The sequence below is a fragment of the Numenius arquata genome, chromosome Z (genome assembly GCF_964106895.1).
Source record: "Numenius arquata chromosome Z, bNumArq3.hap1.1, whole genome shotgun sequence".
Taxonomy (NCBI): domain Eukaryota; kingdom Metazoa; phylum Chordata; class Aves; order Charadriiformes; family Scolopacidae; genus Numenius; species Numenius arquata.
The window spans coordinates 62,729,002-62,742,320 of NC_133616.1; the positions used below are offsets into that span (position 1 = coordinate 62,729,002).

General features: G+C 35.0%; 1 protein-coding gene across 1 annotated transcript in view; it reads right to left on the bottom strand.

Moving 5' to 3' along the window:
* FBXL17 (F-box and leucine rich repeat protein 17) overlaps positions 1-13,319 on the bottom strand; it is a 295,248-nt gene that overhangs the window by 40,165 nt on the left and 241,764 nt on the right. The window lies entirely within an intron of this gene.

Sequence of the window (13,319 nt, forward strand, 5' to 3'; positions counted from 1 at the left end):
GTTAAACATTTTTATTCTCAGTCACAGGTACAGTCCATTTTCCAGATGCACTGAAAACAGCATCTTAGTATGGCAGCACAAGTACATTGTAATAGGCATTATCAGTCATTCAGACAGACCTAACCTGTCATAATCTGAAGTTACATTGCCTTCAATGGCAATATCCTGGTTTTCATGACCAAGGATCTGGATCATTTTGTGGCTGTATAAAATTACATTAAATACTGCATTTCTCTAAACCACTTTCTCAACAGCAAAGTTTAACGATGTCCATGACAGATTGCAGAATTTTGCTTACTACTGAGAAGCAGAAGATAAATAAACTATCATTTCTTTCCTGAGTAACCATTGCCATTAAAAGACTCCTCACTCTGCTTTAGGTGCTATCATATCAACACAGAATCCTAAAACAGCAAAATTTGAAGCTTGGGCAAACAATTTCTGGGGGAATTTAACAAACAAACAATGAAAATAAAGAAAAAATAATGTTACAGAAAATAAAATTTGAGATAACTCTTTGGGTTTCTTGACAAGGGTGGTCCAGCTTTCAGGGTAGTGTAAACCATCAGACATGAGAACTTGGAAGAAATACTTTAACGCTTGGCCAGGTATACCAATGTAACAGGTATGTATGCACTGCCCACTGTCAGTTCCATTGACGTGATTTCCAAAAGGGCAGTGGAAATAAAGGCAAAATGGTTCTTGGCCATAAAAGAGTTCACCCTTACACCTCACGTTAGAAGAGATTACATATTGACTAGACTACTTGGAAACCTGTTTAATCACGTGAATCAAGAGCAGGAAGCTCACCTAAAGAGAAGCTAATGGAGAATATTTATGAAAAATAGTAGCTCATTTAAAACCAATCTGCAATGTGGACTACTACAAAGGCAGTTCTCGTTAAGCACAATTTGCTGATTTCTTCCTGAAATCCACTGCTTTTCATCAAGATCCTGATTTTTCAAGATCTTCCTATATACAAACCCAAAGTCTTAGATTTGACATTGCATTTTAAAATTACAAAGTTTTCGTATCTCCGTAACTGAAGAATAAAAAGGTAGCCCATAGAATTTATTTCAAAACACATTCAAAATTATGTTATCTTGATTTTTTTCCTGAGTAGCAGCATTTTTCTGACTGTAAATGAGACACCTGCACATGCATTTTTTTTAAATGCAGTCTCCTATATCATCCAGAAAAATGCTGAAATAAAAATTCTCCTTATTAGAGAATTAAAACCTAAATGTAAAATATGTGTAGGTTAAATCAAACTAGGCAATTTAAACAAGATTTTGGAGCAATATGTATCTTCTTTATAAAATAGCTTTCACAGATGAGAAAAATCATCATCTAACTGCTCTAGTTGCAAACTTGAGGATTCTTGAGAAATATTTGCATTAGCAATAGATAAATATAACAATTTGCAATCCACTCCAACAGGTTCTGTTAACTTGTCTTTTTGTTAATTACGTTTTTGCTCTTTCATACTTCTATTTTATGAATATACGTAGATAGAGACAGAAACAGAGGGAAAGAAAAGGACCAAGTGTAATGTTCAATGAAAAAGTGATGAAAAATGTAACTTGTGAAATGTCTCTTTAGGCCAGCTGATTGCAGGGTAACTACTGAAAAGCTGATACACACACTTTTATTTATATCTATTCAAAAGCAAGAAAATGTCAAAGAATCAGGATGAAGCTGATTTCCCTCTTGTGTATGTGCATAGGTTTTGATTATAGGCTTTTTCCTCAATTGATGAACTATTGCGTGGAGTTCTGAAAATCACTTTACAAAAATAGTGCTGTGTTCGGGGTCAATACCTCTCCAACAGTCAGCTATAAAGTTTCCACTGATTTTTTCTGAAAGGAATGGGATCAGGTCCTCTTTATTTTGACTAGAGAGATTTTGGAAGTCTGCTTCCAGGAAGAATAAAAACCCCACATCTGATTAATTTGTGGTATTTATTAATCTTTTTCTCTGCTAAGAGGACAAACTGAATGTTATTTTACAGAATTTAAAAAATATCATTCAGCTTGGAAAAGAATATCAACTTACATGAACATTTTGCTATACCTGTAAATACTAACTATACTAGTAAATACAGTAACTATCAGTAAAGATTAAGAAAAAGAGATACAACAAATATAATTTTGAAGTTAATTTTTGCCATTATCAAAGGACCACCTTCCTCAAGATTTTGCATAGTGTGTTTCCTTTAACCCTCCTTCAAAACTTCATTACTTTTCAAGGTTAACGAAGGAGTTCATACAAGTGTCTTCCTACAACATATGCAGTGCATCTAATATCGCATATCATCCATATAACTGGGAAACATGGGTGATACTCTTCACATGGAAAAACTTGGTCCCTGTTTTTCACTTTTAATGGCATAATATAAAAAAAAAGTGTAAGTACTTAGAAGACTTGGAAGTCTTCATGCACGCAGTAATCCCATAGCAACTTTCCACTGTCTGCTCTCCTGTTTCTGGCAATTTCTTCACTGTATCAATTTCCTCACAGAAGATAAAAACAAGCGTAACAACAAACCAGTATCTAAATTCCGTACTTACACTATGGCAACTGACAGGAGTCTGCAGTTCATGTGCTGTGTTGCACTGCCAGAGAATTTCACTGTGTCTATACTAGGAATACTTACTGGTGATGTACCAAAATGAGATTTTAGTCTTGGTAAGGTTCTTGCAGTATTCCAATGTAAACATATAATTAGAATATAATGTGCTTGAATAAAGGCTATCCTGTAACATTGGTATTGTAGGTAGAATATAGCATTTCAAAGCCCTTTCAGAAAAGGTATTTTTATCAGATAGAAAAACAGAACAAGACAGATTAAATGTAATTCCTAAGCCATAAAGAAATCTGTGACAGGGACAGGAACAAAGCGTGGGTCTCTTGATTTTTTCCCCTGAGTTTTAGTCTTTTGACATTCTGCCTTCTCCATATGCAACACAAACATAAAATCAAATTTAATTGACATTAATTATAGGGCATTATTATGTACTGTTCATTGCTTTTAATGTTTTTATTTAATAATTTCTGCAGCTTTAGAACCAATATATAGCCACTCCAAATTTTGCTGCAGAATACCAGGAAGGGAAGAGAGGAATAATAAAACAGTTTTTTAATTCAAAGCTGAGTATTTGTTCTGCAAGCACTACCACTCTTCCCACGCAACAGCATGAATTACACTTTTTCCACCTAGGGTTTTTTTCCTGACCTTCTTCAGCATTTAAGTGCAGAAAAGAAAGTATTTCGGGGCTGCATGTGTCACTCAGAGATCTGAAGTTCCGGTTGCCTGCAGAGGCCATTTAAAAACATTAGCGTTGTCCTGGGAAAAGCAGCCTTTGGACATACTCTCATCCATAACAAAAGAGATTCTAAATAATAATAAGTGTGAGAATATATTGTTTCTCTTTGACCACTGGTGTAGGAAACCTGCTTGTATCATAAACTCTCATGAAGAGCAGAAGCATGTAGAGGCAAATAAAGGGAAAATAGGACACCTATGGTGCATGTTCAAACTCTCAGGAATAGCTTTTACCAAGATTAAAAAGGGAAATGAAACCGAATCCTTTGACTAGCTTTGCAGTGAAGTGAGTATACAGTAGCAATCCGTTCCACTTGGAGCTCTAAAACTTTTTTATGCTGTATTTACGTAAGATAGTTTTGTTTTATGATTTGATTTGGCAAGCAAGAAGTTGGTTTCATTTTCAATAAAGATTTCTTTTCTAAACAATAACAATAAAATTGCATTTTACCTGTAGACACAGGCACTGTCTTTAAACACAGGGCAATTTTATTTCTTCAGTAAATGCTAATGTTTAAAAATGAACTTAGGTCAAAAGCCTTTAAAAATGATTGCAGCTTTTTGGATCAGAGGCATTAAAACAAGTTGACAGCAGCTGGATGGACAGTTCATGCTTTCAGAAAAAGGATCTCTTTTCATTAACAGGCTTACTGTTGATCTAGAATTACTTCTTACAAAGAGAACAGAAATCAATCTTTTCTCAGTTCTAAGATGAGTGCTTTCACATTTCAGTTAGTTGCATACCTACTTATAATTACATCAGTTATTTAAACAGCATACAGATGCTTCTTTATAGCATTTCATTTTAAAATGTAATCCATTTTAAAGTGACTTCTTCAAAAAGATACTTTATTTTACAGTTACATACTGAAAGTATAGAATAACTTTAGTTATAAAAGATGAAATAATTCAATCCTTGCTTTGTCAAACATAGTCTTTTATGGTTTATATATCCACAGGTCATTTAATGGAGGGCAAAAAATATGGGCAATGAAAGGTAAAATCTTTCTCTCTCTCCCTATCTCTCTCTCTCTCTATATGGTCCCTCAAAGGATCTTGCCATATCAACGGTAAAAAGAAACCTGACTGTCAATTTTGAGCACTCTGACAACTGAAAAGACACAATAACCGGTTCTGGTACTTTGTACCCAAGCAAGTGATCTTTCTATTTCAATTTTTTGGGAAGAAGGGCATTCAGAGATTGTATGTCAAAACTTTTTATCACTCCTAATTCTTATATGCCTCATTTTTGTGTATGGAAAAAACTTTAAGTCCTGGGAGTTCTTCCCAAAACAATACATGAATTACTAACAGCTTTAACGGTTTCAAGCAAATGCATAGCTAAATGGTCTGCCTTCAAATTCCCTGTAAGACTACATAGTAAACAAAAATGAAATATTGAGACTACAGTTTAGTGTAATTAGATATAATAAGACAGGCATACAGTGAGAGCACTCCCCAAGCTATATGAAAACATTCATACATATACAATGAGCATTTGGCAAAGGCTGATTTAAACAGCCGGGAAAATAACTGTGACAAACATGCCAGAGTGTGCCACAATTTTGAATTGTTTGCTATACCTTCACAATCAACTGCAGAAATCTACATTAAAAGTTAAGAATGAGACGCTAACCACATGTCCGGGATCAAACTGGATGAGTCCAGGGTATTTTCTTTTTTTTTTTTTCAAACATGCTATGAATATATGTGCAGCTGCAAATTTCACTGGAACATTTTCAAGGCTATTTCAGCATGGTAGTACGAAAAGAACCCAGAGTACAGAAATCAGCACAAATGCAGTACAAGTTCTGCAGACTCCTTGTGATGAACTTTGATATGGAAACAGAAATCCTGACAAAGTGCATCTGCTGAAAATAAAAAGAGATGGCTCATTCATTTAATAGCTAGATTTCCAGCTTTACCGGGCAAAAACCCAGTATCCAGCATGTACCGCAGAGTATCCAGACCCCATTAAGAAGAGTTATTGAATGGAAACTTAATTACACTAATAGACAGTTGGGAGAAGATAATAATTTGGCATAAGACTTAAAATATGATAGTGTTACAGATCTATTTTGAAATCTACAAAAATAAAGAAAAAACTTTTATCTCGGGAAAATAATACACTTTTTTCTAAGATGAACAAGAGATGTGAGTTTATGCTGATACAATAAGATTTTAAATCTATTCGATTTTTCACATCTGCAGATGGTAGTTGATGAGATGAGAAAACAAAACACCAAACTCTAATCCCCTTGCATAGGGTCCCTAGTGTCTTTCAGTTGCGAGGGCTCTAGCATTTCACCTGATGTGAATTAAACTATGGGGGTTATGCATAAAACCAGAGCAATCCTAGGGGTATTATGAGAGATCAGACCCATTTGCATGGACTAATGGACGTCCTCTATTCTCCTGGAAATGCTGTTTCCAAAGAGCTACACTGCTCCATAATTACTATTACTTTCCCCTGGGAACCTTTGTCTAAGAAAGGATCACTGCCTATCTGGTTTTTTGTTGTACAAAAGATGACAAATTTAAAGTTTTATAAGGCAGTCTGTGACAATTTCAGTGAGATAAACATTTTAAAGTGATACAGCACATATCTTCCAACATATTTTAAAAGCTGACACAAAGTACCTACTGCCTTTCTGCCCAGGAAGTCACAGGTACCTAAGACTAGCTTTGTTCAGTAATACTGACATGTATTGTAGATGGATGATTAGCAACATATGTAATCATATTATGCAAAGTATATCTATTAAAATTGTTGTTGTTAAAACCACAATTTAGATGTAATTTTCTGGCATGTAAAATAAAAACAGTTAAGTCTCTGACTTGAAAGATTAAAATTACTTCACTTCCTTGCAAAACTTACAGCTACATGTTTGTTATTTGAATCATAGGGGATAGAATTAAAAAAAAATATGAAAAATTAACTTCCCTGCTTATTATTATTATGTACAGTGTGCTACCTTTGGATTACAAAATAAAGCTGAATACCCAAGTTCTTCACATATAACAAATTATATTTCTACCAGCTTTTTCTGTTAAATCCAAAGAATGTGACTGTAACCCAGGTACACTAAAAAAAATTGAAAAATCCTAATTCTTGCCAAGGTGTACAGCAACATTTATATAACACATCTAATGAAGGAAAAAGATTTACATAGGACATCAGCTTTTCCTCCTCAGATTTATTTTTGGATGTGGAAGGACATTAGGGGATTGGACTCGAGTTCCCAAGATCATTCTATAAGAATTCATACTGGACCAGAAAGCAGAAGTGTTGCAAAATTTTCAACATGAATTCCAGCAATCAGTTTTTTGGATGGAGTTTCAGAATTCATATTTAAAAAGATCAAGGATTTCAAATTATGTGTCTGCATTATGTTACTGCTATCAGTTAAACCCACAGTAACAGATAATAAAGAACAGCAAGGTTTATTTTCTTTAATAACTTAAACAGCTTTTTTCAGTGAAATCATTCTATAAGTATATTTTCACATCTGAAAAATTAATGAAGCAAGCAATTATTTGTTATTTTGTGCATCATGATTGAAACACTGAGAAAAGCACAGGTCAGCTGGCAGTGATTCTAGACCTCTCAGTTACAAAAAGGTGAATAGTTTCCTCCCTCTAAAATGAAACCATCCTGAGTCAAACCGCCAAGGAATCTTAAACACGATTTACAGATATGACAAACTTGTCTTATGCTCAACCATGTGCTCAAACCTTCAGCCAGTTTACTTAGAAACAAAAATAAGTACTTCAGAAAGGTAAGGGTTTTTTTGCAAGACCCTCGCTTCACATGACAACAAAATTATTTAACTAAGGTCAAGCCTATACAAGGAAAAATGCATCGATTTAACTAAACTGATTGATTTTAAATCCAGTTAAACTGGTGCAAACATCTAATGTAAATGCACTTACCCCAGCTAAGACCTCACTTAAATTGATTTAGCTTACTTCAGCAATTTATCAATGTTAGCTAAACAATTCTAGCAAAGGTTAAGCAGGTTTAAGTGCTTCTGTATAAGGAGTTTGAACAGATTTAACTATATTGACTTAAAAACATTTTAATTAAAACAGTGTAACATCTCATATGGGCAAGATTTAAAACCCCAAGGCAGGGAAGCAAAGCAGTGTTTGTAGCTGCATTGCATGCAAACTGAAATCAGTCCTGGCTTCCACTTGGGTACCCCTCTGCTGATTAAGGGTACAAATACTGTGTAACCAGCATTTGGGAGGAGGCACAGTCCAACCAAGATTAATGTTCAGATGCCAAAGGATTTTGCAGGGCCAGCAGAAAAAGGAGAAAGGAAGAAAAAAGCCAAAACCCCAAACACATAGCTATGAATTGAGGAAACCTGGTCTGGGTATAAATGAAATACAATACAAGTAGAATTCTAGCATGGCATTTTAAAAAGTCACTTCTCAGAATGGAAAGCTGTACATCTGCTTGAGACATTAAAAAAAATACCAGTGCAGTATTCAAAAAGGGTTTCTCTTTTATGTATCAATTCAGAGTCAGTCTGGGAATTTCCTGTTGTGTATGTGTGGTAGCCTCCATCACATATATTTTAAAGCGATCCTCACAAGAGGGATGACCAGTGGCAAAAGGCATCAAGATTAATTTTCTGCTTCCCATCGAAACCGTAGCCACTGTACGCTTTTAAGCAAGCTTTCATACCAGTTCATCCTTGGTAGTCTTGAGAGGCACGCATCTACAGACAGATGCAGGGCAAGTCCTCCACACCTTAGGGCTCAGAAGCAAGCCTGTGGAGTCCAAAAGTGACACAGTGTCTTGCTCAGCCTGTGATAACACAGCTCAACCCCCGGGTCTCATAACACCTCTATCCCACATCTGTGGTATGCGAGCAGAATCAATGCAGCTACAGGCACTGAAGGTATCTGCACAAATCCACACTAATGGCTTTTTAACTCTATGATCCTTAACTTTCTTAGCTCAAGATTTTAAAGTACTATACAACTACTAGCATACAGAAGGCAGCTACAGTATGTAGGCTTTCATTCCCATTAATCAGCAGAGCAAGAATCCCAAAGTAGACACTGTTCTAAACTCACTGCAGCTGGCACAGTTGTATGTGACACTTTTGCTCCTTATGTTCTCTTTCCACCAGACTACTTTCTCCCATTTCTTTTTTGTTTTTCAGCTATCCTTCTCTTCTTCCTGAAGTTTAGTGGCACTCTGAGTACAATTCCACGAGTCTAGCTAAAAGCTGTTTAAAACATCTTTTTGCCTTTCTGACCCCATTTCTACTTGATGAATCAGCTAAGATGTTATGGGTGGGATACATGTCTGAATTCCTCCCCTGACACCTGAGATTATCACCATTACAATATCCTTAGTCTCTGCTGGTCTAATTTTTAGCATCCAAACTTACCTTTCTCACAAAGACATATCTCATAGCAAATGCACAACCAAGTTAGTGCTTGTATATGCTTAAAACTGAAGCATTCAGAGAAATATAATAATGTGTTCCCAACTAAACTAGACATTGTATTGCCTCTCAATTTTTAGGAAGATGAAAGAAACAACTGTAGTTAAGATTTCTGAAAGAAAATTCTGAATTGCTGAATTTTAGTGCTTTAGAAAGAAGTCTGTAAAAATGCTACAGTACATTTTGATTTGATAATTTACTAGGGTACAGAAAAATATATCTGCAATTTTAAAAAGTAATTAAAAAAGGGGCTGGGTGTTTTCAGTGTTTTTTTCATCAAGGAACTTCTTCTTTACCTAATTGTCCTGGTATTCTTCTCTGATTCTGGTATTCTTTGGTAAGTTGTTTTCAAATTATCCAGCATCTAACTGCATGGTTAAGGTTAATGTTAAATGCCACTGACATTACTAAGTGTGAAAGATAAGACTACATATGCTTATGATATCACCAGGTGTTTTTCACACTTAAAACATTTTATGAACTGTTTCCCAAGATAAAGCTGTATTCTCTTTTTAAAGGTATAGTAATAAAATTTAAAATGAAAGTGAAGGCTGGATTAATCTCATCTGATTTTAGCCATGGAAAGTTAGAAGTCCCATCTTTGCTGTTCGTCTAAGCTCTGTACTCAGCTCAGTGGAGGGGTACTTCTGAAGATGCCTGAAACATCAATCATACTGGGAACACGGGTCTCACTCCTTGCCAGCTGAAGACGTACAGATGGCTTAGACTCATGGCTAACACAAGGTGAGATGAATCCCATGCTATTTGACTAAAAATGGAAGGGAAACATAAGCAACTTGAACAATTATTTCTGTATTTTCTATGAAAATTGGTGGTCTTTGTATATAGTCATAAAGTAGGGAATGGTCATAACATAGTCATGGCGTGCTTTTAAAGTATTATTTTTTTAAGTAGAATTTATTTTGCTTAGATTTAACAAAATCCACTTTACTAAAATATCATACTTGTTAGTGATGCATATGAATCAATGTTTAATAAAAAGTTCGCAGCCTTAAACTTCATCTAAGGTAGCATTTTTACAAAAGGAGCAAATGTGCTTACTTAGAACCACCTAATTTAAGATTCTTTTATAGAACAGTTGTTCACCCTGTATCTTACATTAATGTTATTTAGAGAGCTTTTATCACTTCGAACTCAAAATCTGCTTAGCATATTTTTACCAGTTTTTTAGTAAATACACGTTTTCTTTATTATAGATGTTGCTATATTTCATGTTGCTATTCATCTTAGTGTGGACTTTGTATAAACCACTGCAAGACAAGCACTGAAAGCAAATCTTGCATGATTAGCATTTCTCTAGTATGCTAGAAAAGCATATTTTTTTTCTTTAATTGCTGCAGGTAGGCATTGTCTAGAATGTTGCTGTAGATATATACCTCAGATGAATACTTAACCATTTACACAGGTTAAAAAAAAAAAAAAAAGAAAAAAGAAACATGCACTCCACAATGCTTGGCACTTGGGTGTTTTGTACTGGGCACAACTTTAACATCATCAGACTGGAATATTACTACTTTTTATTAGTGTTACCTGCAAAAATACCTTCAAGCACACCTTCCAGAAAATCCTATGAATGTTTCTTTCCAAGATGGCTTTACTTTAAGATAATTTCCATTACTGAAAACCTTACCAAAGCTAACAAAAAATCTGACAGAGATCTTTGATGAAAGTGCTATAAAGTTATGCCAGCAATCTTGACTTTGCCACCATCGCTAACATCCCCGATGGCTGAAAATAAAAGTAGGCAGAAATGTCAATAATATCTGAATCAGCCCAGCTGCAAACTAATCATACAGACAAGTATTTATGTTGGAGAATATCCATTCATAAGTAAGAATGTGTTGTACCTGACTATTATATCTTTCTGAAGCACCTGCTGTCTGTGATGGACCAAATAAATAACAACACAAATTTTAACCTTCAAAATTGTTAACTCAAATACTGGACTAGACACTGCTGGGAAGTGCTCACTTTCCTGATGCAGCGCAATGCCAGGGCAGTCTGGATATTTTCTCCTAATTGCTCAAGTTTATCATATAAAGGAAAACCCTCCCACTCCAAATGTTACCAACATAAAATAGCAAGAAAGATGAGCATAGTCTGAACAAGGAAGGAAATAAATAAGGTAGAGAAAAACATTATATGAGAGAATTGGTTGTTTGCCATGTATGAAAATGGGGAAGTACACAAATGTCCCACTGAATTCTTCCCAGTGAAAGGACACAATAAATGAAAGAACTTCAAGAGTGGCTTAAGAAACATAGCTGTGGAGTCTAACTATAGCATGAATCACTTTTGCTTTAATGAATATAAACATTTATTTTTTGATGCAAAGTACAGTAAGTACACTGTTACAGAAATGCATGTTGAATTAGATTCAGCTTATGAATCTATCCCAATACCCTACAGCTATATTTTACAATTTTATAATCTATGTTTTACAAATAATCGCTCTATGTATCCTGCAGCTTTAAAAAAATAAAGAAAACAAAAAGTTCCATTACCAACACTGATAATCAGCAAGTGACTAAGACACATTTTTGTATCTCCTTAGTAGTGATATATTAGTTTAATCTCTACAGCACTGGCAGTGCAATCCTTTCCATATGGACACCCATATGCCATATTACTAGTAACATATCTTCTAGGAAATAGCCATATGTTTCACTTTTAAACCTGTATAATTTAAAGACTTCCTTCTATTTTTACAGTCGTTCTTGCTGTGCATTTGAAATACCTGTGGGCATTAAGTAGCATGAAAATAATTAATGTTATATTGAACTCTGTGCAGTGCTATCATTAGAAGCACTTCCAAACTCTTTGCTGTTTTCAGCCATGATTTTTAAAAAAGGAGAAAAATTTCTTGACTTCAGCATTGACTATGCACACCTTTTCCTTCTCTTCCTAACAACGGTAGTGAACATTTATTAATGTAATACAGAACAAAACAATAAAACATTCACTCTTGATTTTAGTCCACCAAAGGCAATTCAATAGCACGCATCTTGATGGAGCGGCAATGTTGCTCTGGAATACTGTGGGACCCCTTGAACACCCATCCTGCCTATCAGGCCAGGCTCAGGCTACAAGCCTGATACTAAAAAACTGTACTCTCCAGGACAGGGCTGGAAGAGGATTCTTTTCTCAATCTGTTCTCCCTCACCTTTATATCTCTCCACTTACACCACTCAGAAGTCTTGAGCACAAGAGCAGACTGATGTTTTAGTTAGAGAATCCATGCAAGCCTCACGCACAGACTGGCAAAGAGACAGCTGGAATCAATGCAATTCACATGCCATCTTACCCTGTCCTCTCTCTGTACAGAGACTCAGACACACTAGGGGCATAGAACGAGGTAGTGGGTAGGCTACTAATGACAGACAGCATTAACTTATAAGATTCCTGCAGGTCTGAGGAAACAGATGTCGTAGAGATGAGCTATTTCTGAACCCCTAAGACTCAAGCCCTCATCCTGAAATCCAATTGCAGAGGAACCTCCATGTTACTGAAGAAAAATGAATGCCCTTGTGGAAAAGCAAAATGAGCTTATGGTCTTTTTCATGCCGTGTTTTTCTTGCCATGTCTAAAACTACAAAGTGTAACTAAAAGCAAGTGTTAATGCTCATAAGGAAAAGAGAACTGATGAGATTGGTATTGAGTTTGCAAGATCTTTCTGAACACTTTTATTTATTGGTTTTGAATTAAAAAAAAATTAAAAAGAATTAAAAAATGTGTAGTGAAAGAATCTAGTCAGAAGCTCTTTCCCTACTGCCACTTGCAATAACATTTTCACAGCATGATATTCTTTCATTGATCAACAATCATATTTTTCATGCTGTTTCAGTATTATGTCACTATTTCATGTTCTATGGCTTGATTTTTTTCCCACAGAGAAAAAAAAAAAATCTGTTTATCTGAAGTTTATTTAGTATGCACTTAATAAGATGTTTAATCTGAGTAAGATTTTGCAGTTGCAGTCCTTGTTTAGAAACATACAACAGTTCTTATAAGTTAATTATTATGCATTATTAAAAAAAAATCTATCAAAATGTATATTTAAAAAAATAATCAGCTAGTTCATTTTCAGTTGATTTATGTCATTTTCTATCCAACTAAAATACACCAGGCTAAAATAACAATCTCCTAAACAGAGAGCTATCTAGCTATCAGGCAGTGTGTTTTTTCCTTCTAGTGCTTACACAAGGTGAAAAAGATAATAGAAGTGCAGAACATTAAGGGACAAGGTAACTTTGCCTGGTAACTGATGTCTCCCCCTATACTTTTATCCGTTCTCTTAAAAAAGTAGTACAAATTTCCAATTAAGGTCGTGATTGTCAACACAATTAATACATGCAGAGGTTCTACATCTAAGTAACTACATGAACTGCAGTTATTTTATATCAATTCATATAAATGCATCTTTTTGCAAACTGAACATAATATACTTCAGTGGGACTATTTATAGGAAGAGATCTGCAAAATTGAACTCCAAATATAGCAATGAAATA